We start from the raw sequence: 20,415 nt of genomic DNA, 5'->3' as shown, positions 1-20,415 counted from the left end.
ACTATTGTTTTAAATTATTTATATATATATATATATATATATATATATATATATATATATGTAAAGAGATTGTAAGAGTCAATAAGCGAAGTAGAGTACCACTGAAGTTGGACCGTGGGCATGGATGCTAGGGTCACATTACTTGCAATTATTATTTGCATGTTTGGCCCTTTCAGTATATTTAGCCTGTTTGCTTATAGTTCTTCAAATGAAACATTTTTTTTATAGTGGCACTCCGGCCGGACCCCCGCTGCCGGCGGGGCTGAGATTCGCATCGCGGGACGCGCCCGCATGCGAGTCTTAGCCCGTCACTCGCCTTCTTGTGTCTCTGCTTCCTGGTGTCTCCGCAGCTCTGGAATGCGTGCTTTTGCCCCCTAGGGCGCGCACGCGCTGGAGCTCGCTTTCTTAAAGGGCCAGTACCAATTAATTAAAGTGTCTGCACCTGTGCCTTTTCCATAAGTATCTGCTCCTCCCTGTTCCCAGTGCTCGATCTTTGGTTGTCTAGCCTTACTGAAGTCCTGTTTCCCAGAGTCTGCGTATCTGTTTCTAGTTCCGCCCTATCCTGTACCTGTGTTTCAGCCCTGTTCTTCTGCCATCCCGCCACGTCCTGCCAGACACATTACGCCAGTCGCTGTCAGTGCCAGGTCACCTCCCCCAGCTAGCTACCTGTGTGGAAGAGTGGTGCCAGGGGTAGCGACCTGGGTGCCACCTGTCACAGCAAGACCATCCCGCTTTGCGGGAGCTCTGGTGAAAACCAGTGGCACCTTAGACCCCACTCCCTGGCACGGCTCAAGTCTCCTTCCACACAGGCCCAGAGGATCCACCACCTGCTCTCCACCTGCCGTGATTCCTAACAGTAAGATCTGGCCATGGATTTAGCTGGGGCGCCTTTGTCTGATCTCTCGGATCTTTCCAAGTCTGCCATGGATCCCGCTGGTGTGCCTTTGCCTGATGATTCAGATCTGCCCACCATTGTGGCTCAGCAGTCGGAGTAGTTAGCCCGTCAAGGTCAACAACTGGATTTACTTACAGCCATGATGTAGAAGATTTTTGCCATGCTGCAGGAACAGCAGCAGCCACCTGTTCCTAGGCCTCCTCCAGTATCGGCAGTTTCACCAGGTTCCAAACCTCGTTTGTCCCTGCCTTCTAAATATGACGGAGATCCCAAGCTGTGTAGAGGCCTTTTGACACAGTGCTCTATTCATCTTGAACTTATGGCGGATCTGTGGCGTTTGTCTTCAGTCTTTTGTCTGGAAAAGCCCTGGCCTGGGCTACTCCTCTCTGGGATCATAGAGATCCGGTCTCCTTTAATCTGTCTGCCTTCCTTGCAGCACTCCGCAATGCATTTGAAGAACCCGCACGAGCCTCCTCTGCCGAGACGGCTCTGCTGAACCTCTGCCAAGGAAAATCCTCCGTTGCGACTGCGCGGTTCAGTTTCAAACTCTTGCCTCTGAACTTTCCTGGAACGATGAGGCCTTGTGTGCCACCTTTAAAAAAGGCCTTTCCGCTACAATCAAGGATGTTCTCGTTGCAGGAGATTCTCCGGCTAACCTGAGTGAACTTATCCATTTAGCCACTAGACTTGATGTGTGTTTTGCCGAGAGGCAAGAAGAACTTCCCTTGGAAAAATAACCTGTCCGTACATTATCTCGTCTGGTGTCCCAACATCCTTCTTTGCTACCAACTTTGCCTCTTGCTGAAGAGGCTATGGATATGGACCATTTTTGTTTAATGCCAAAGGGAAAATCCCATCGACGCAATGAGAACTTGTTCCTGTATTGTGCCGGACCAGAGCACTTTCTCAAAGACTGTTCTGTACGTCCTCCTCGTTCGGGAGAACGCTCTCATCTTGGTCAAGTTGGAGTAGCGTTCCTTGGTGTGAATTCTTCCTCTCCTTCCTTGTCCATTCCGGTTCAAGTGTTCTCCTCTGTCAGGACCTCTTTCATTGCTTCTGCTCTTTTGGACTCCGGTTCTGCTGGCAACTTCCTTAGTGCCTCCCTGGCCCATAAATTCCTTCTTCCAGTGTCTCGTCTTGCCAAGCCCTTCTACATCTCATCTGTAAATGGACAAAATCTTGACAGGAAGACCGGAGAGATCGCTTCTTGGGGAAAATATTGCCACGATCATTGTCTTGTTCCTCCTGTGTTGTCTTCTGTCAGACGTAAAGTTTTAAAATGGGGACATTCTTCATCACCAGGTGGTCATCTTAGAAGATGGAAGACTCCTTGCCAGAAGTCTGCTAGTTAATTTCAGTCCTTGCCCAGTGATCGCTCCCTATCCCCGCAGCCGGCGGGGCTGAGATCCGCATCGCAGGACTCGCCCGAATGCGAGTCTCAGCCTTCTTGTGTCTCTGCTTCCTGGTGTCCCCGCAGCTCCAGCATGCGTGCCTTCGCTCCCTACCTGTGTGGACGAGTCGTGCCAGGGGAAGCGATCTAGGTGCCTCCTGCTGCAGCAAGACCATCCCGCTTTGCAGCGGGCTCTGGTGAAAACCAGTGGCACCTTAGACCCTGCTCCCTGGCATGGCTCAAGTCTCCTTCCACACAGGCCCAGAGGATCCACCACCTGCTGTCCACCTGCCATGATTCCTAACACATATTAATACATACAATTTAATGCATCCAATGTAAGTCTAAAGATCAGATTACGCTTATGAACATATAAGAACCATGTATCATGACTTGTAAACAAGTATCAAAAATGAGGGACAAATCAATTTCTTCAATAATTTATGTGAATCATGAACAAGGGAGAAAATGTGTTAATGCATTAGCCGAGTTGTGTGAAAAACAAACAAAGACAAAATAGAGCAAAAACAAACAAGCAAATAAACCTTGTAGCTACTGCTGACCTATGATGTTGAACGTTCACATGTTTACCCATATTAATGTTCTCTATGAACCAATAACCATTAGTCAATCTATATATAAAACTCAATGATCCTGATTTACTTTGTAAATAGTTTTCTTTGTGGATTTTTTTTCCCCAACAGATATTTTTCCATGGTATTTACTAATGTCTTCCTACTTTTTGCTTTTTTTATGCATGCTCTGATCTGTCGGGTTTTCCTCAGCTCAAATCCACCGCATTTTCTGTGGAAACCTTAGTAAATATGATGGGATTTTTTGAAAATGTTGGGAGACGCGCCCCCTTTTCCCCAATAACCACGCCCCTTTCCCATGTTTTCTCAGTAAAATGGAGAGTTGGTTGGGTTTTTCTATTCTTTCACAAATTCTGGCGCAGACAGGATCTGGTGCACAACCTGACAAAACATGTCGGGTTTACAATTGTAAATCAGAGCCAATGGCCCTCATTTACTAACAGCATTCCAACTCTTTTTGTCAGGTTGTGCGCCTAAATTCTGTGTAAATTCTGAATGTGCGACAGAAAAAACCCAACAGATTAACAATCAGAAACACTCAGAGTAAAAATAAAAAAAACTCTACAAAATGGGCATGGTTATTGGGAAAAGAGGGGTGTTCCCTACATTTCATCCAAAATCACTTGTCTTTTCTGAAAACCACTCTGAAAATCATGTGAATTTTCTGGGAAGAAAACCCTACACTTTAAAGCATATAATGTGACTGATCACATGACTGGAGCCGCGGCTCCGGACCAGGATATGGCCCGTACATTGTTTACTTCCTCTCCATGGACTTACCGGACATGACGCTGACAATCTCACACCAGGTACCTAGGTAATAGACTAGGAGGGATAGCCATGACATGCTATGATTGGTCCTTTTTCTGTATAAATACCGTCCTCCATGCCCAGTAGACACTCCCCCTGACGAAGCAGTGTGTGAAAACGTACGTTTGTGGTGGAGCTGAGAGGTATCCAGACAAGGTGCACATCCATTGTTTTTTTGCTGTTTATGCTATATGTTATTTGTACCTGTGCATTTGTATCATGTCTGCCATGTATTTCTTTAGTTCCCCATGTGGCTTATTATTTCTCATACCTGGCAGACTATTAAAATTCTACCATCTATAAGTTATACTTGATCTGCACATATCCCCTGGATATACAGTTCCTCTCGTCCTCCCATCTTTTTTCCTGTGCCACCATCTTGCCATCCTCTACATGTTTTTTTTATGTGTTTTTATATATCATCTTGTTTCAATAAAGTTATATCTGCTTTTCTAAATAAAAAATAAAAAAAACATGCACCCTGACGAAGCAGTGTGCAAAAACATACGATCGGGGTGGAGGTGAGAGGTATCCAGACTATGTGCATATCCATTGTTTTTTGCTGTTTATGCTATATGTTTCTTGTACCTATGCATTTGTATCATGTCTGCCATGTATTTCTATAGTTCCCCATGTGGCTAATTATTTCTCATACCTGGCTGACTATTAACATTCTACCATCTATAAGTTATACTTGATCTGTACATTTCCCCTGGATATACAGTTCCTCTCGTCCTCCATCTTTTTTCCTGTGCCACCATCTTGCCATCCTCTACATGTTTTTTTGATGTGTTTTTATATATCGTGTTGTTTCAATAAAGTTATATCTGCTTTTCTAAATTTATACTTTGGTCTCTGATATTTTGGTGTTTATTATCGTAAGTGACCAGTGTACGAATATACTCGTAGCTTACTGTTGGTAACCAATATATAAAGTTTCCAAAAGTTTCCAAAAGCGGAGTAAATTAGTACATACCATGGGAAAAAAGGTCAGAACAGCAAAAAAGGCAACAAAACCTACACTCCACTCTTAGTAAATCAGGGCCAATATGTGTGTGTGTATGTTCCAGCATCACTTCCAAACAGCTGTATTAACATAGATATTAACACCTTAGGGACCAAGGGTGTATCTGTATGCCCTGGTCCCACTCCCCTGCTATGACGTGGGATCATGGGCTGACCTCATAGTTGGGTGGTCTCAGCGGCTATTAGCCCCTACCTTCCTCCATCTCCGTATGATCGGTGATCTGCTGCTCCATGCCTGCTAACCAGGCTGGAGCAGCAGAGCCCCGATGACGGTGATCAATGCTATGCTATGGCATATCATTGAACAGTGCCTGCAATCAGAAGATTGCATGTAATAGTTCCCTTTTGGGGACTAAAAAGTGGTGAAAAAAAAGTTTAAAAAAAAAAAGTTAATAAATGTGATTTAACCCCTTCCCTAATAAAAGTTTGAATTGCCCCCCCCCCCCCTTTTTTTTTTTTTTCCATTAAAGGAAAACTGTCAGCTTTCTCCCCCTGCACTAACCAGCAGTACTGGCTGGTAGTGCAGGGGACACTGATCAGTTTGATGCTTACCGTGCCTGGATCCGCCGTGCCATTTGGCCCTAATCTTCTATTTTCGGGATATGCTAATGAGGTGTTAACTGGCACCGGCCGGGCTAACTGGCACTCTGACGTCAGTGCCGCCGGCCACAGCGCCGCCCAGCTCATCAGTATTCCTCCCCTCCCTCCGCCTCTCCCTCTTCTCCCCGCTCTGTAATGAAGAGAGAGGGAAGGAATATTGATGAGCTGGGTGGCGCTGCGGCCAGTGGCACTGACGTCAGAGTGCCAGTTAGCCTGGCCAGTGCCAGTTAGCACCTCATTAGCATATCCTGAAAATAGAAGATTAGGGCCGAATGGCGCAGCGGATCCGGGTACGGTAAGCATCAAACTGATCAGCGTCCCCCGCACTACCAGCCAGTACCGCTGGTTAGTGCGGGGGGAGAAAGCTAACAGTTTTCCTTTAAAAAAATAAATAAAAATTATGTAAACAAAAATAAACATAAGTGGTATCGCCATGTGCTTAAATGTCCGAACTATAAAAATACAATGTTAATTAAACTGCACAGTCTATGGCATATATGTAAAAAAAAATGCCAAAGTCCAAAATTGCGTATTGTTGGTCATTTTTTATACACTAAAAAAACTAATAATAAGTGACCAAAAAGTCCCATCAAAACAAAAATGGTAACAATAAAAACTTTAGCCCTCATACATCCCCATATGAGGAAAAATAAAAAAGTTATATAGGTCAGAAGATAATATAAGATATTTAAACATACTAATTTTGGTGCATGTAGTTATAATTTTTAAAGTAGTAAAATAAAATAAAACCTATGTAAGTTAGGTATCCTTGTAACCGTATGCACCTACAGAAATGGTAAAAGATATTGGGGGACATGTATCAATAATGGTGTAGCAATGTGTGATTTTATGTATGTTTTTTTGCGTCAAATGGTTCATATTTGCACCAAAATTATCAATTGTTGTACACAAGTTTGTAATTTTGGCACAAATGTAGCCCTACAAAAGGCACAGACCCCAGAATTCCAGGCAGTAAATCTGACTTTGGGACGTTCTATTGTTGTAGCTATTTTCTCTGTCACTTTATTCATGGTGTAGATTTGCGCCTAAATGAAGGTATTTGCTCCTAAACATGCGCCAAATCAAAAAATCGCAATTAATAAATTCCAGACCAAAGAATGATTGTAAATCGAGATTTTCCTAGCTAACGTGACGGAAAATAGAAGTTATATGAAGACAGGAGGCAAGTATCTTGCATTAAACCTTTCTTTTTAATGCCCATAGCAGAAAAATTACAGAGAATTTATTTCATTAACATTAGAACATTTTTTATTAAAACTACAACTCCCAGCAGCCCCTGGACTCCCCTCCCCTGGGTCGGAGACCCTATATAAGGGGCTGGCTGGACCTCCTCTTCCTCTTTCTTTCGTGCGAACTTCGGAACAGCGCACGGCATCTTGATACCTCGGATACACTCTGACGGCAAACGAATTCCATCTCTGGAACTGGACGTCAGGGCCAACTGGGCCCCCAGCAACTGTGTTTCAACAGGAACAAACAGAACAGCTGTCACTCAGGGACTTCCCATACTCTGCTGCGTAGATGCAGGATCCGCTCTTCAATATCCTGGTCGTCAGGGCCAACTGGGCCTCCGTGAACTGTGTTCGAACTGGAACAGAAAAGTATAACCACTGTAACTCAGGGACTCCTCAGATTCTTCCGTGTAGAAGGAAGTCCCGTTCTTCAATATCCTAAAACGAGAAAGGAACACCATAACAGGGTGGGGTCGGGAGGGAAGATACTCGCCTCCTGTCTTCATATAACTTATATTTTCCGTCACGTTAGCTAGGAAAATCTTGATTTATATATCAGACAGGAGGCTCATATCTTGCAATTTTAAAGCTAAAGACAGAAGAACAGACATGTCAGAGTACAGATACAGAAACGTGTTCTTGTGGCCTAAAATAAAACTGCCGAAAAGTTGTCTCGGACGACCAATCGGCGGTCAACAAAAGGTCTGAAAGCGAACCTCCTGAAGTAACCACTTTGGTGGCCATAGCCCCTCTAGAAGAGTGGGCACCAAAGAGAGAAATGTCAATTCCAGCCATTTCCATGACTGATCTTACCCACCTGGCCAAAGTAGCTGAGAAAACCGGAAGATGAGGCTTGACATACGATAACAATAATTGATTGTGAGACTCGGATCGCAGAGGCGTGGTCCGCACCTCAAACGTTTGTAGACAGCGTACCACGCACAGGCGCGGGTGATCCGGAAAAAAGGGATAGAAGACGGAGTGAAGTCCTGTCTTAGTTCTGCGAACCACAGAAAAGCGTACTCCTTCCGGCGAAAACTGTCACCTGGAGATATCCAACGCTTTAACATCCGACACCCGTTTAATAGACACTAAACATAAAAGGGTAGTAATTTTGAGGGATAAAAATTTTAAGGAGAGTGCATCATTGTCCGCTCAGGAGGAAAACAGTTCTAACACCCGGGAGACATCCAAGTAGACTGGTATCTAGGACGGCGAGGACGTTTAAATTTTACTCCCCTTAAGAGCCTACATACCAAAGGATGTTTGACAACTGGTAATGCGTCCACCGAGCAATGGTATGCCGATAAGGAGGACCTGTACACGTTAAGTGAACTATACGATTTTCCAGACTCAAAAGAGTCCGCGAGGTAGTTCACTATCACTGAAACAGGTGCTTGAATGGCATCAACTTGCCGTCGATCACACCAACGAACCCACAAAGCCCAGGCCAATCGATATGCCGATCTAGTCCCTGGGGCCCAGGCCAAGGCGAGGAGGTCTCTAGCCGACTGTGAAAGGTCACTATCGGTGTCCGGGACCCCGAAACCAACCACGCAAGGAGTGGAAGGTTGCCCTCCAAAATCAACGGATGAGGGCCCATGGTAGAGTGCATGAGAAGGTGAGGCGACTGGGGAATCAACCGAGGAAAGTCGATTGTCATCCCTAGGAGAAGGGGAAACCACGGTTGTGTCGGCCACCAAGGGGTGATCAACACCACCGTCGCCTTCTGATTCAGTACTTGGAGAAGGAATCTGGAGATCGTATTGAATGGGGGGAACGCATAGTGTGTACCCCGTGACCAGATCTGGCGGAATGCGTCCACTGCGGATGCCTCCGAGTCCGGCCTCCAGCTGTAAAAGCGTGGCAATTGTCAATTGAGGCGAGATGCGAAGAGGTCCGTGTGTAAGGGACCTCAAAGATTCCACAAAACCCGAAAAATAGAACGGTCTAATGTCCAATCGCTGGAAACCCTCAAATAACGAGAATTCCAGTCTGCCACTGTGTTGGACACACCGGGAAGATATTCCGCAATAGGAATGATGTCCCGGGACAAGCAAAAGTGCCAGAATTTGGATGCGATGTCTGCCAGTACCCTGGACCTCGTCCCCCCAAGGCGGTTGACATATTGAACCACAGCCACATTGTCCATGCGTAAAAGAACGCAACAATTGGTATTGTGAGGGAGAAAACTCTTGATAGCGAAGAACGCTGCCAAAAGTTCCAGGGCATTGATGTGGAGGAGAGACTCCTCTACTGACCATCTCCCTCCTGTGGTATTGCGCCCGCAACGAGCCCCCCAGCCTTGGCGGCTCGCATCGGACTCTATTATGATGTCCGGGCAGAAATTGAATATAGTCTTGCCGTTCCATTCAACGGCGTGGCGCAGCCACCAGTGTAATTCCTCCACTGCCTCCGGACAAAGGGTAACTTCGTCCGCATAGCGGAGACCCTGGCGTATGTGAAGGTTCTTAAGTCGTTGAAGGGCCCGATAATGAAGTGGGGCCGGGAAGATAGCTTGAATCGAGGCCGATAATAGGCCGACTATGCGTGCAATCATCCTCAGGGACACTCGACCCCTGCGCAAAGTCGTTCTGATTTCCTTCCGAATCAGAGCTAACTTGGAGTTTGGTAGCATCAGAACGGCACGTTTGGTATCCACTAGGAAACCTAGGAATTCTAGCTTTTGTGAGGGAGTCAGCACAGATTTCTTGTGGTTGATGAGGAATCCTAAGTCCTCCATCAGAGAAACCGCCCATTGTTTATGCAACAGGGCCTGCGTTCTGGAACGTGCCATGATCAGCAGATCGTCCATGTAGATGATAAGCCGTACCCCCCTGCTCCGGAGAGCGGCTACCACCGGTTTCAGCAACTTGGTGAAACACCAAGGGGCTGATGATAATCCGAATGGCAGGAAGGTGAACTGCCACATTCGGTCCCTCCATAGAAACCGAAGAAAAGGTTGGGAGGAGTGGTGAATAGGAACGGTAAGATATGCGTCCTTCAAGTCGATCTTCACCAACCAGTCTCCTGGCCAGAGAAGGTCGCGTAACAGATGGATACCCTCCATCTTGAAGTGCCGATATATCACGTGCTGGTTTAAATCTCTTAGATTTATCACCGAGCGATAACCGCCATCCTTCTTCTTTACCAAGAAGAGGTTGCTTACAAAACCGGGGGACAAGGGGTTTACCTCTATTACCGCCTGTTTGGACAGGAGCTCCCGGAGCTCGTTGTCTATGAGTTCTATGTTTTGAGCGTAAAACTGAATGGGTGGAGGTATAAAATTCAGTACGGGGAGAGATTGGAACTCTATCTGGTAGCCTGCTACCGTATTGAGGATCCACACGTCTGCCATAATCATGGACCAGACGTGGGTAAAATACAGCAGTCTGCCCCCCATCATTGTGTGTGGAATGGAAATTGTGTGTGTACTCACCGGTCGGTGGACGAGACCTAGGAAATCCGCGGCCTCCACGTCCTCTCCAGGGGCATCCTCGAGGGGGGAAGAAAGGAGCCGGCTGGGCCACAGGCATGGTATACTGTTGTTGAGCGGGAGCAAACTGTTGGTGCGCAGCTCTAACATAGGGCCTATAAGGGGTTGAGCGGCCGGCAGATCGGCCTCTGCCTCTACCGGCCTTGCCAAAAACCTTGGTAGTTTGGCCCGTTTTCTTTAGTGAGGTCTGCGCCTTATCTAGGCTGGAAAATAGGCTGACCACCTTATTAATGTTTTTAATGAGATCTTCTCCGAAGAGGAGACCTTCCGCGGAGGGTCCGGGCTCATTCTCCGCTAAATGACTGAGCTGGGGTTCCAGCTTCATTAAAATCGAACAGCGACGTTCGGTAGAACACGCCGTGTTTGCGCTGCCCAGCATGCATATCGCACGCTGGGCCCAACCTCTAAGTTGTGACAAGTCCACCGGTTGGTCAGCTGAGGCTGCCTGCTCAGATAGATTGAGAATCTTTGTGAGCGGTCCAAGCAGATCTAGTATGCGATCCTGTATTAACTTGAAGGACCGTTCAATACCCTTTTTGGAATATTTGCCAGCCCGGGTCAGATACTTAAGGAGGACCGGGTCTATCTCCAGGGGGACCGCCACCTTCTTGGCCACATAGGGCCTAGGGCATTCCGCCCTGAGTTTGTTCCTGTTTGTGCGGTCTGATGACTGTCTAGTCCAATGCTCTATGTACTGAGCTACGTGTGGTAGCGGCGCCCAGTCACCTGAGCGAGGGTGTATGATCTCATCAGGGTTGAAAAGTGGTTGTCCCTGAGCGTCCAAAATCGTCTCACTGGACACTTCAGGTTCGGCATCATTACAATCAGCCTGAAACCCCGCATCTTCATTATCAGAGTCAGAGTCCGTGGCTTGAGTCGTGTCCGACTCGCCGGATGACTCGTCGTTAAACGTGTTGTATGAGTCCGGTTTTATACGCCTGGCGGACTTCAGCCCTTTTTTATCATTCTCCTTGGGGCCCAAGGGTCGAGGGAGGTCTCTGAGATGCGGGGTGCGGCAGGCCGGTTCGGGTCCTGCCTGGGGCACATTATAAACTTCCCCTGCCGGGGAGTCGTAGTGTACGTTCACATGTTTTTGTTTTTGTGTCACTTTACCCTTAACTGGGGGCTCAGTAGAGGTAGAGGGTAAAGAGGGGTCAGAACGTACATTAGCAGCCAGAGCTGCCTGAATGGACTTAGTAATCAAGTCCTGAATTTGGGAAGCGGACATTATTTGAGAGGCTTCAATGTCAATAGCCTCATTAACATGGGTAGAAAATGGAGTAGAATTATCTCCAGCCATCTTATAGATGTCAGTGGAAACAAGGGGAAGCTACAAGTAGCCTAACTGAATGAGACAGTAAAGAATCTAGCAATAAACTATCTTAGATATTGCAATGGGATCTATACCTAAGATGCTGGCGCTCCTCTCACCGCTCGCACAACACTGGCGACGGTGAGAGGAGGAGGATCCCAGCAAGCAGAGCTCACAGCCGTAGTCTCGCGAGACTACGGCTAGAACTCCTGTGATAGGACACTCGGACACGCCCCCCGAACGCTGCAGAGCCCGCGAAAAGGACAAGAGCGGCGGAAAGAAGCCGAAGAAGATGGCGCGAAAATAGGGTAAAATGGCGCCTGACAGGAGAGAGGACCCGGAGTGTCAGAACCGGGAACAGTGAAAACACAAAAGGGAATGTAGAGACAGAAAAGGGAAATAATAATAATACTGAAATACAATTAATATGGAATACAGAAAATATAGGACAGTATATAAATATGTAGAATATATAGAAATATATATAGAATGGAATTGGAAAACAAAACCAGGACAACTGGAGAAATAGGGACACTTGAAAGGGTCCCCACACACCAGTTACCTGGTACAATGAAAGAACAATAAAGGAAATCTCTATATGAAAAAACAATGAAGATAAAATGTTATACTTAACTAGCTGCCATGAGCAGAAAGAAAGAGGGAGAGGAGGTCCAGCCAGCCCCTTATATAGGGTCTCCGACCCAGGGGAGAGGAGTCCAGGGGCTGCTGGGAGTTGTAGTTTTAATGAAATTTTTTCTAATGTTAATGAAATAAATTCTCTGTAATTTTTCTCCTATGGGCATTAAAAAGAAAGGTTTAATGCAAGATATGAGCCTCCTGTCTGATATATAACTGAAATCACGACTAACAAAGTGAAATCAGTGATTTTGTTCTAAACCATTTGGCGCAATTGTTTGTCGCAAAAAATGATATAAAGGAAACATTGCGACAAATCACAGACAAAAAAACAGGGTAAAAAGCTTCATACATACCCCCCAGGGTGTACTGTATATACTCGAGAATAAGCCGAGTTTTTCAGCACAATTTTTCGTGCTGAAAACACCCCCCTTGGCTTATACTCGAGTGAACTCTACTCCCTCTGTGGTCTTCAACCTGCGGACCTCCAGATGTTTCAAAACTACAACTCCCAGCATGCCCGAACAGTCATCGGCTGGGAGTTGTAGTTTTGAAACATCTGGAGTTTCGCAGGTTGAAGACCACAGCCCGGGCCTTCGTCATCATCAAAACCCCCAATCCCCCCTTTAGTTTTGTACTCACCTCCGCTCGGTGGGACGTTCGGGTAAGCTGGTCCGTGCCATCTGTGCTGCAGGACCGTCCGTTGGGGAGGGATAGTCGTTCCGGGCTGTCCATCTTCACCGGGGGGCCTCTTCTCCGCGCTTCGGGCCCGGAATAATGACGTTGCCTTGACGACGACGCACAGAGACGTTGCGTCCCTGTGCGTCGTCGTCAAGGCAACGTCACTATTGCGGGGCCGGGCGCGAAGCGCGGAGAAGAGGCCCCCCCGGTGAAGATGGACAGCCCGGAACGACTATCCCTCCCCACCGGACGGTCCTGCAGCACAGATGGCCCGGACCAGCTCACCAGAGCGTCCCGCCGAGGGGAGGTGAGTACAAAACTAAAGGGGGGATGGGGGGCTGGATGATGACGAAGGCCCGAGAAGTGGTCTTCAACCTGCGGACCTCCAGATGTTTCAAAACTACAACTCCCAGCATGCCCGGACAGCCGGAAGACCACTGTTAATTCAGACATTGACAAGCGGTGATGATGAAGGTGGTGGTGTGGGATGATGACAGGGTAATGATGAAGGGGGATGATGAAGGGGGGATGATGACAGGGTAATGATGAAGGGGGGGATGATGACAGGGTAATGATGAAGGGAGGGATGATTACAGGGTAATGATGAAGTGGGATGATGACAGAGTAATGATGAAGGGGGGATGATGAAGGGAGGATGATGACAGGGTAATGATGAAGGGGGGGATGATGAAGGGGGGATGATGACAGGTGATGATGATGAAGGGGGGATGATGACAGGGTGATGATGATGAGGGTGTTAATGACGGGGGTCTGGATGATGACAGGGGGGATTATGTATTTCCCACCCTAGGTTTATACTCGAGTCAATAACTTTTCCTGGGTTTTTGGGGTGAAATTAGGGGCCTCGGCTTATATTTGGGTCGGCTTATACTCGAGTATATATGGTAATTTTTACCGAAAATTGCACTGCGTAGAATCAGAAGCCCCAAAAAGTTACACAATAGCAATTTTATTTTCAATTTTGCCCCACAAACATTTTTGTTTCTGGTTGCGCCGTAGATTTTGTGGTGAAATGATTGATGTCATTACAAAGTAAAATTTGTAGCGAAAAAAATAGCCCTCATATGGGTCTGTAGGTAGAGAAAACAAAAGTGCAAAAATGAAAAATGGCCCGGGTTATCATGAAAATTGGTACACTTGTTACTTATATGTCAACTACAAACATAGGATAGGTAAATTAACCCTTACACACCCCCATTTTTGTTTAAAGTCCCATTCAAGTCTATGGGAAATATATGTTACTGCATAACTTCCAAACAGCTGGAGTTATTTCAATAAAACTTGGTACACATATTACTTATAAATAAAAATATGTTATAATGAAATGAACCCTAACCTACCCCTTTATGTGAAAGATAGGGTTTTTGTTTCAAGTCCCATGCATCAAATGGGACTTCCGGTACCATACTACACAAGCTCCACTCTGCATTTCCTGGTGAATGCATCAGTCCAGTTTGCAATCCACACCCTCCACGCATGCCATGCCCCATCTCACAAAGACACGCCCACCCTTTAGGCCACATTCTTGTTATTTTCTACCCTTTTTGTGCATCGGTCTGGCTTGCAAATGACTCCCACTCCCACAAAGCTGCATCCCCTTCTATTTTCGGCTTGCAATATCCTCTTCCCAACTTAGCCCCACCTGAGGATGGGATATGAGATAAGAGGACGGGATATGAGCTTGGGATATAAGGATGGGATAAAAGGTTGAGATATCAGGACGAGATGGGAGTATGAAATATGAGGATAGGATATGTGGACAAAATATGAGGACGGGATATGATGACAGGATATGAGGACGGGATATGAGGTCAGGATATAAGGTCTGAACATCAGAACGGCATATGAGGTTGGAATGTGAGGAGGGGATATGGGGTCAGGATATGAGGACGAGATATGGGGACAATATATGAGGACGGGATATGAGGTCAAAAGCTTCAACCTTTGTTCCTTCTCCTCCAAAACAAAGATTAGGAAGGAAAAACTGGGCAATGCCAGGTACTCAGTTAGTAATTAATAAAGTCCACAGCTGTTCTACAAGGTTTTATCCATATACTAAGAACCATTCTTGTAGAGCAGCGTACTCTTTTGCAAAGATCATCTTTATAATTGTTATGGGTCCACATTTCAAGCCACTGTAAAATATTACTTAGTATAGTCTGCATGCACACATAAACCATATTGGAAAATAGTTATTAGGTAAAACAAAAGTTCCAGAGTAATGTATGCAAATACCAGCCGCCTGAACAATCTGACTTCCATGTGGAAAGAGTTAACTCTAAGCATGTGTAATGTAGCTCTTAGCTATATAAGCATGTAACAAAATGATTAAAATTTCACTTGTATGCCAATTCACATATCTCACATTTTTGTAGTAAACATATGAAATAAGGTATGCAGGCATTTTCTATAGTATATAAGTATCCTGCCCTGCATTCGGCCCTTTGTCATTATAGCCAACGATCAAAAGATTTTCTTGAGACAATGTGTCTTTCCAAAGTCATTGTCACTTGTTGGATTTCATACTTCTAAAGGCCAAGGTAGACTATGTTCCCGGAAAGAACTTGTTTATGGAAGAAATCCTGCTGCAAGAACATAAGTGTTAGGGGAACAGAAAAGAGAATAAAGAATTGTGCATTAGTGTGGGCTCCCTAGAAAAATAAAATACAAGTACCAGCGAGTGATAAATATTTGCAGATGGCCACCCAACATTCCGGCCAGTTTTAATGTTCACATAGAACTATTGATGAAAGCAACATTTTAAAGATTTAAATGTATTCAGAGCCAAAAAGCACCAAGACAATAACTTTATAAATTAAACTTCATGAGAAAAATAGTGATTAGCAGAATTGGGTAAAAGTCAAAAAATCTGTGTAATTTTGCAAACAAAGGACATAATTATTAAGAACGTGTGTGGAATTAATAAGAGGAGGTTTTGCTTAGAATTGATTTTTTTCTCCACGACATTTGGTTCACAGCAAGTTTTAGAATTTTTCATTCTAGTCATACCAATTGTAGTAATACCATGTAAATGTTTTTTTTTCTTTTTTGCAAATTATAGTATCATTTTTATTATAGTAGCCATTTTTTAAACAGCTTTTGAAACCTAACCAGGTTGCTGCAAGAATAGATAGGCAAGATGGCATCTGAAAATGTTGTTCCCTTTCAGGACTCCTGGTGGGAAGCATCAACATCTCTCTCTGGATGCTTCCATCAGAGAGGAGCCAGTGTAGATAGACTGGACATGCAGTTTTGGTGGTAGTTTTGCAATGCAGTATTTTTATAGCCAAAACCAGAAGTGGATGCAAAGGGTATAAAGGAAAGACTGATACGGCTGATTCATCTGCTCTTTCCACTTCTGCATTTGGTTTAAATGGGCACAGTCAGATAAAAAACTTTTGATATGTTGTAAAGCATGCAAAACCAATAGGTTTTGCAATTGCTTTCATTAGAAAATTTCATACTGAAAACGCCAGTCAAACAACTGCCCCTCCTGCCTGCTTGGACACATACTAGTCCTGTTGTGTCCAGGTGTCATCACCTATGTCATGGACACACTTCCTTGATTGACAGCTGTGAGCACAGGGCTCATAGCTGGAGGAAAAATCCTCCCACTGTCAGCTTGTGTCCCGCTACTGTCAGTGAGGACACGATAGGAGTTGCAGTTTTGCTAATGCTAGGGGAGATGTGAGCAGACAGCATACTGAGGGAGGGGGCGGAGACCTGCACAGTGAGGCCATGCCCCCTCCCTTTGAGAGGAATTCAGACTAGTGAGCAAAATTAAAAGTGTAATAAAAAAATAAATAAAGGTGATAGACACAAATATTAGATGTACATGGTCAGGATTAGGTACTGAGTGATATATTAAATTTTTTTTTTTTTTTTTGGATCTGACGGGTATGCTTTAACATTATATTATTATAGTTAGGATATTTACGCATGCAGCAATACCACATATGTTTATTTTTTATTATATTTTCATTTTTTTTATATGAAATTTTGGAAAGGGGAGTGTTTTAAACTTTTAATAAGGAAGGGATTAATGTGTGTGTTTTTTTAAAACTTTTATTAACCTTTTTTTTCACACTTTATTAGTCCCCTTAGGGGACTTTTAGGAGGAATCATTAGATTACTCATACAGATCAATGTGGTTCATAGAACCATATTGATCTGGTGATCTGCGCTCCATTGATAAAGCCTGGTCCTGCCAGGCTTTCTCAATGCGAGAGTCGGGACAGCCGCAGCAGCAGAGATAAGCCCTCCGGCTACCTCCACAGTTGATTGCCCCCCTGCGATCGCGCTGTGCAGGGGGTGGGGGCAGTGCGACCCACCCCACTGGACTACCAGGAAGTGTTCACAGCTTCCTTTGGATACCGCTGTCAACTTTGACAGCAGTGATCTAAAGGGTTTATAGCTGGCTGCGGAGATCGCTGCATGTCAACTATTAACGCTGACCCTCAGCTACAAGAATCAGCTGAGGGCCGGCTCTTATGGTGCGGGCTCGAGCCGGTAGTCCGCGCCATAACGTTAACCGCCCGTTAATTTACAAATCTTTTTATCTTTCTGGCACCAGTTGATTTAAAAAAAATTTTTACACTGGAGTACCCCTTTAATAACTTCTGTTTAGATATCTTACACCTTCCAGTATATCAGCTGCAGTAGGCTCCAGAAGAAGTTGTATATTATTTTTTTCAGACTAACCACAGTATTCTCTGCTGCCACCTCTGTCCATGTCAGAAACTGTCCAGAGAATGAGAGGTTTCCTGTGAGGATTTGCTTCATGGACAGAGGTGGCAGTAGGGAACACTGTGGTTAGACTGAAAAAACCATAAACAACTTCCTCTGGTGCATATAGCAGCTGATATACTGGAAGGCATAAGATTTTTTAAATAGAAGTAATCTGTATAACTTTTTGGCACCTGTGGATTTAAAAATATATTTTTTTCCTCCGGAGTACCCCTTTTAATAAGCTCAAAAACTAAGGAAAAATATATGCTTAAATACCCCTGTACTGCTCAAGAACATTGAGAAGACTGAACTAGTACTTGAGAAGTGAAGAACATTGCACCCAGATCTTACCAAAGTATATCAATAACAGCAGTCCCAAATTGTATTGCTTACAGATGGGAGCATATTGTAGATATTTCAGGGGTAAAATGAACAAAACCCTTTTGCTGACCTCAGACGAAAATGTGATCATCTTTATAAATAGCAGTGGCTTTCCTTTTAGATCTTTCCAAAACATCTTGTATGGGATCCTCTTGTGTGTGTGCAATAATACATTGATATAAATGTCCAGGCATGGATTTGCCTAATTATAAGACAAAACTTTTATTAACAGCACATGCTTACAAAGGAGCAGTTCAGTTGTGTGCTCAAAAGGTTTTATAAACTCAATGCAGAAATGTTCTATAAAAGGACAGTTTTCTCTTAAAGAGATGCTCCACTTTAATTGTCACATAAGTAGACTTTTAATGGTAGTTATTCCCATCTCATATGGCATATCACTAGGATATACCATCGCTTAATAATTGGCATTGCCATCCTTCAGGACCTACTGTACATTGATTGCAAGAATAAAGGGAAATCTCAGTGTGTTGTTTTTGTCTGACATAATGGCCTGTCTTTGTCTCGCACTGTCTGGGCTGCCCCTGATTGGCACTAATGCAATGAAGCCTCGGTTGTCGTGGCAGTCAGGGAACTTCTGCAGACCTTGTGGCCACAATCTTAGATCGCCTATTAGTCTGCATCCTAAGAACCTTTACACAGAAAAAAAAATCCTTCTATAGGGGCTGCATCTCTTGTGGAATCACACGGATGATGTTGTCATTCCCTCAGTATTGTTTATTAAAGAAACCAATTGTTTTTCCAGATGAGACTTTTCATTAGTGTCTCATCCTGAAATGTGTAATTGGTTTCCTTGATACAAAATACTGAATGAATGACAGCATCATCCGTGTGATTCCACAAGAGATGCAGCCCCTATAGAAGGATTTTTTATTTCTGTGTACTTGTTCCATTGTGGACTGGTGCAACCCAGTGTCAGCTTCCATTCAGCCAAGCAGCACTCCACCACACTGCACCACATGTAAGGGTTACATGTGTACTTATTAACCAGGTAAGCAGTTTGTACAACTTACATCCAATTAATGTATCTCGTATAATGCACTAGGTGCCCCCTCTGGTCTTCTTTCCCCCCTTTCTTCTCCTACTACTAGTTTCCAAGAACCATAACCTTTTATTTTTTAGTCATGTAGCTGTATGAGAGCTTGTGCTTTTTTGTGAAATACTATTTATGGTACACATTTTATTTGGTACACATGCTTTTTTGTGAAACTTGTGATTCCCAATCAGGGTGCCATGGGACTAGACAGTGGGAAAGATGTCTGAAAAACTTTTTTAAGTTCCCTGCCAGGACTATTGGTGGGGGAAGACTCAATGTAATTTGCTGGACACTTCCATCAGATAGAAGTCGTTGTACATAGACCGGACGCTCGGAAGAAAGCATCCACATTACTGCAGCAAATACTGTCCATAATGCTAGATCCTCCCCACTAGAAAGGACCCACTGTGCCGCCGCACCCTCTGTTGGACCCTCCGTGAGCTGACTGCTCTTAGGTGCACACTTGTACTCGAGATGCTGGAAAAGAGGATTCTGAAGGCATTTGGGCTGAATCTGGAGGCATTTTTTGGGGGGAGGGGGGGAGGGTAGTAGGAAGGTATTTAGGAGGGGCTGGAAGCATTGCGTGTATGGGCTGTCTAAAGGCATTTTGATTGGGGAGGCTGGAGGCATTGTGTGTAGAGGGAGGCTGGAGGCATTTAGGGTAAACTGAAGGCATTGTGTGTAGACAGTCTGGAAATATTGTGTGTGGGGAAAGTCTGGAGGCATAGGGGAATCTGAAGGTATTGTGTGTGTGGGGATGGGTGTCTGGAGGTATTCTCTTGAAGTAGCCTTGAGGCATTGGGGTAGTTTGGAGACATTGTGTGTAGAAGGTGGGGGTGTTCGGAAGCATTGCGGGGTATCTGGAGGGGGGAGTTTGGAGGGATGTTGGGGTAAAGCTGGAGACATTGGCCCTGATTTACTAAGAGTGGAGTATTTATTCTGGAGTGATTTCAATATCACTTGTCTTTTTTTTTTTTTTCAAGCTTATTTACTAATCTGTCGCACATTTGTTTTTTTTCTTCTGTTGCACGTTTTTTTATGTCGCACTAGTCAATTGTGTCGCACAAACTCCGAGCTAAAGAAATTAGTTGTGTGAGTCAAAATGATTTAGACTTGTTTGTTTAAAAATGTTTCCATGAATCAAAATTATTCATGTGTTATAATTTTTCAAACATTACAACAATTATCCTTGTTTATCAGCTTGGGTGTTAAATTGATTTAAACCAAATATGAAAAATGTGTTAAAAAGAAAAAATATATATAAACATTAACTATCAAAAAAGCATTCAATATTTTATTCATAAAAGTGTTCAACTGTACAAAATGTTTTCAGGTTATAAAACAAGTTACTTACACACAAAACACAATGGCAAACAGTCCCGTGTTAGAAATCCATTTTTTTAATTTCACTTGGCCTCTTGGCTGTAGGTTATTGTGTGAGGCAAAGTCACACATTTTCTCGAGTGATTTTGGAAGTACTCCGAGCATTGTTTGTTTTTTGCCGGTAAAACGCCCATTTTTGCACAAAACATGCCCATT

This window comes from Hyla sarda, chromosome 2 (assembly GCF_029499605.1).
Source record: "Hyla sarda isolate aHylSar1 chromosome 2, aHylSar1.hap1, whole genome shotgun sequence".
NCBI lineage: Eukaryota > Metazoa > Chordata > Amphibia > Anura > Hylidae > Hyla > Hyla sarda.
The sequence above is the reverse complement of the archived record's forward strand: the minus strand, read 5'-3'. Positions refer to the sequence as shown.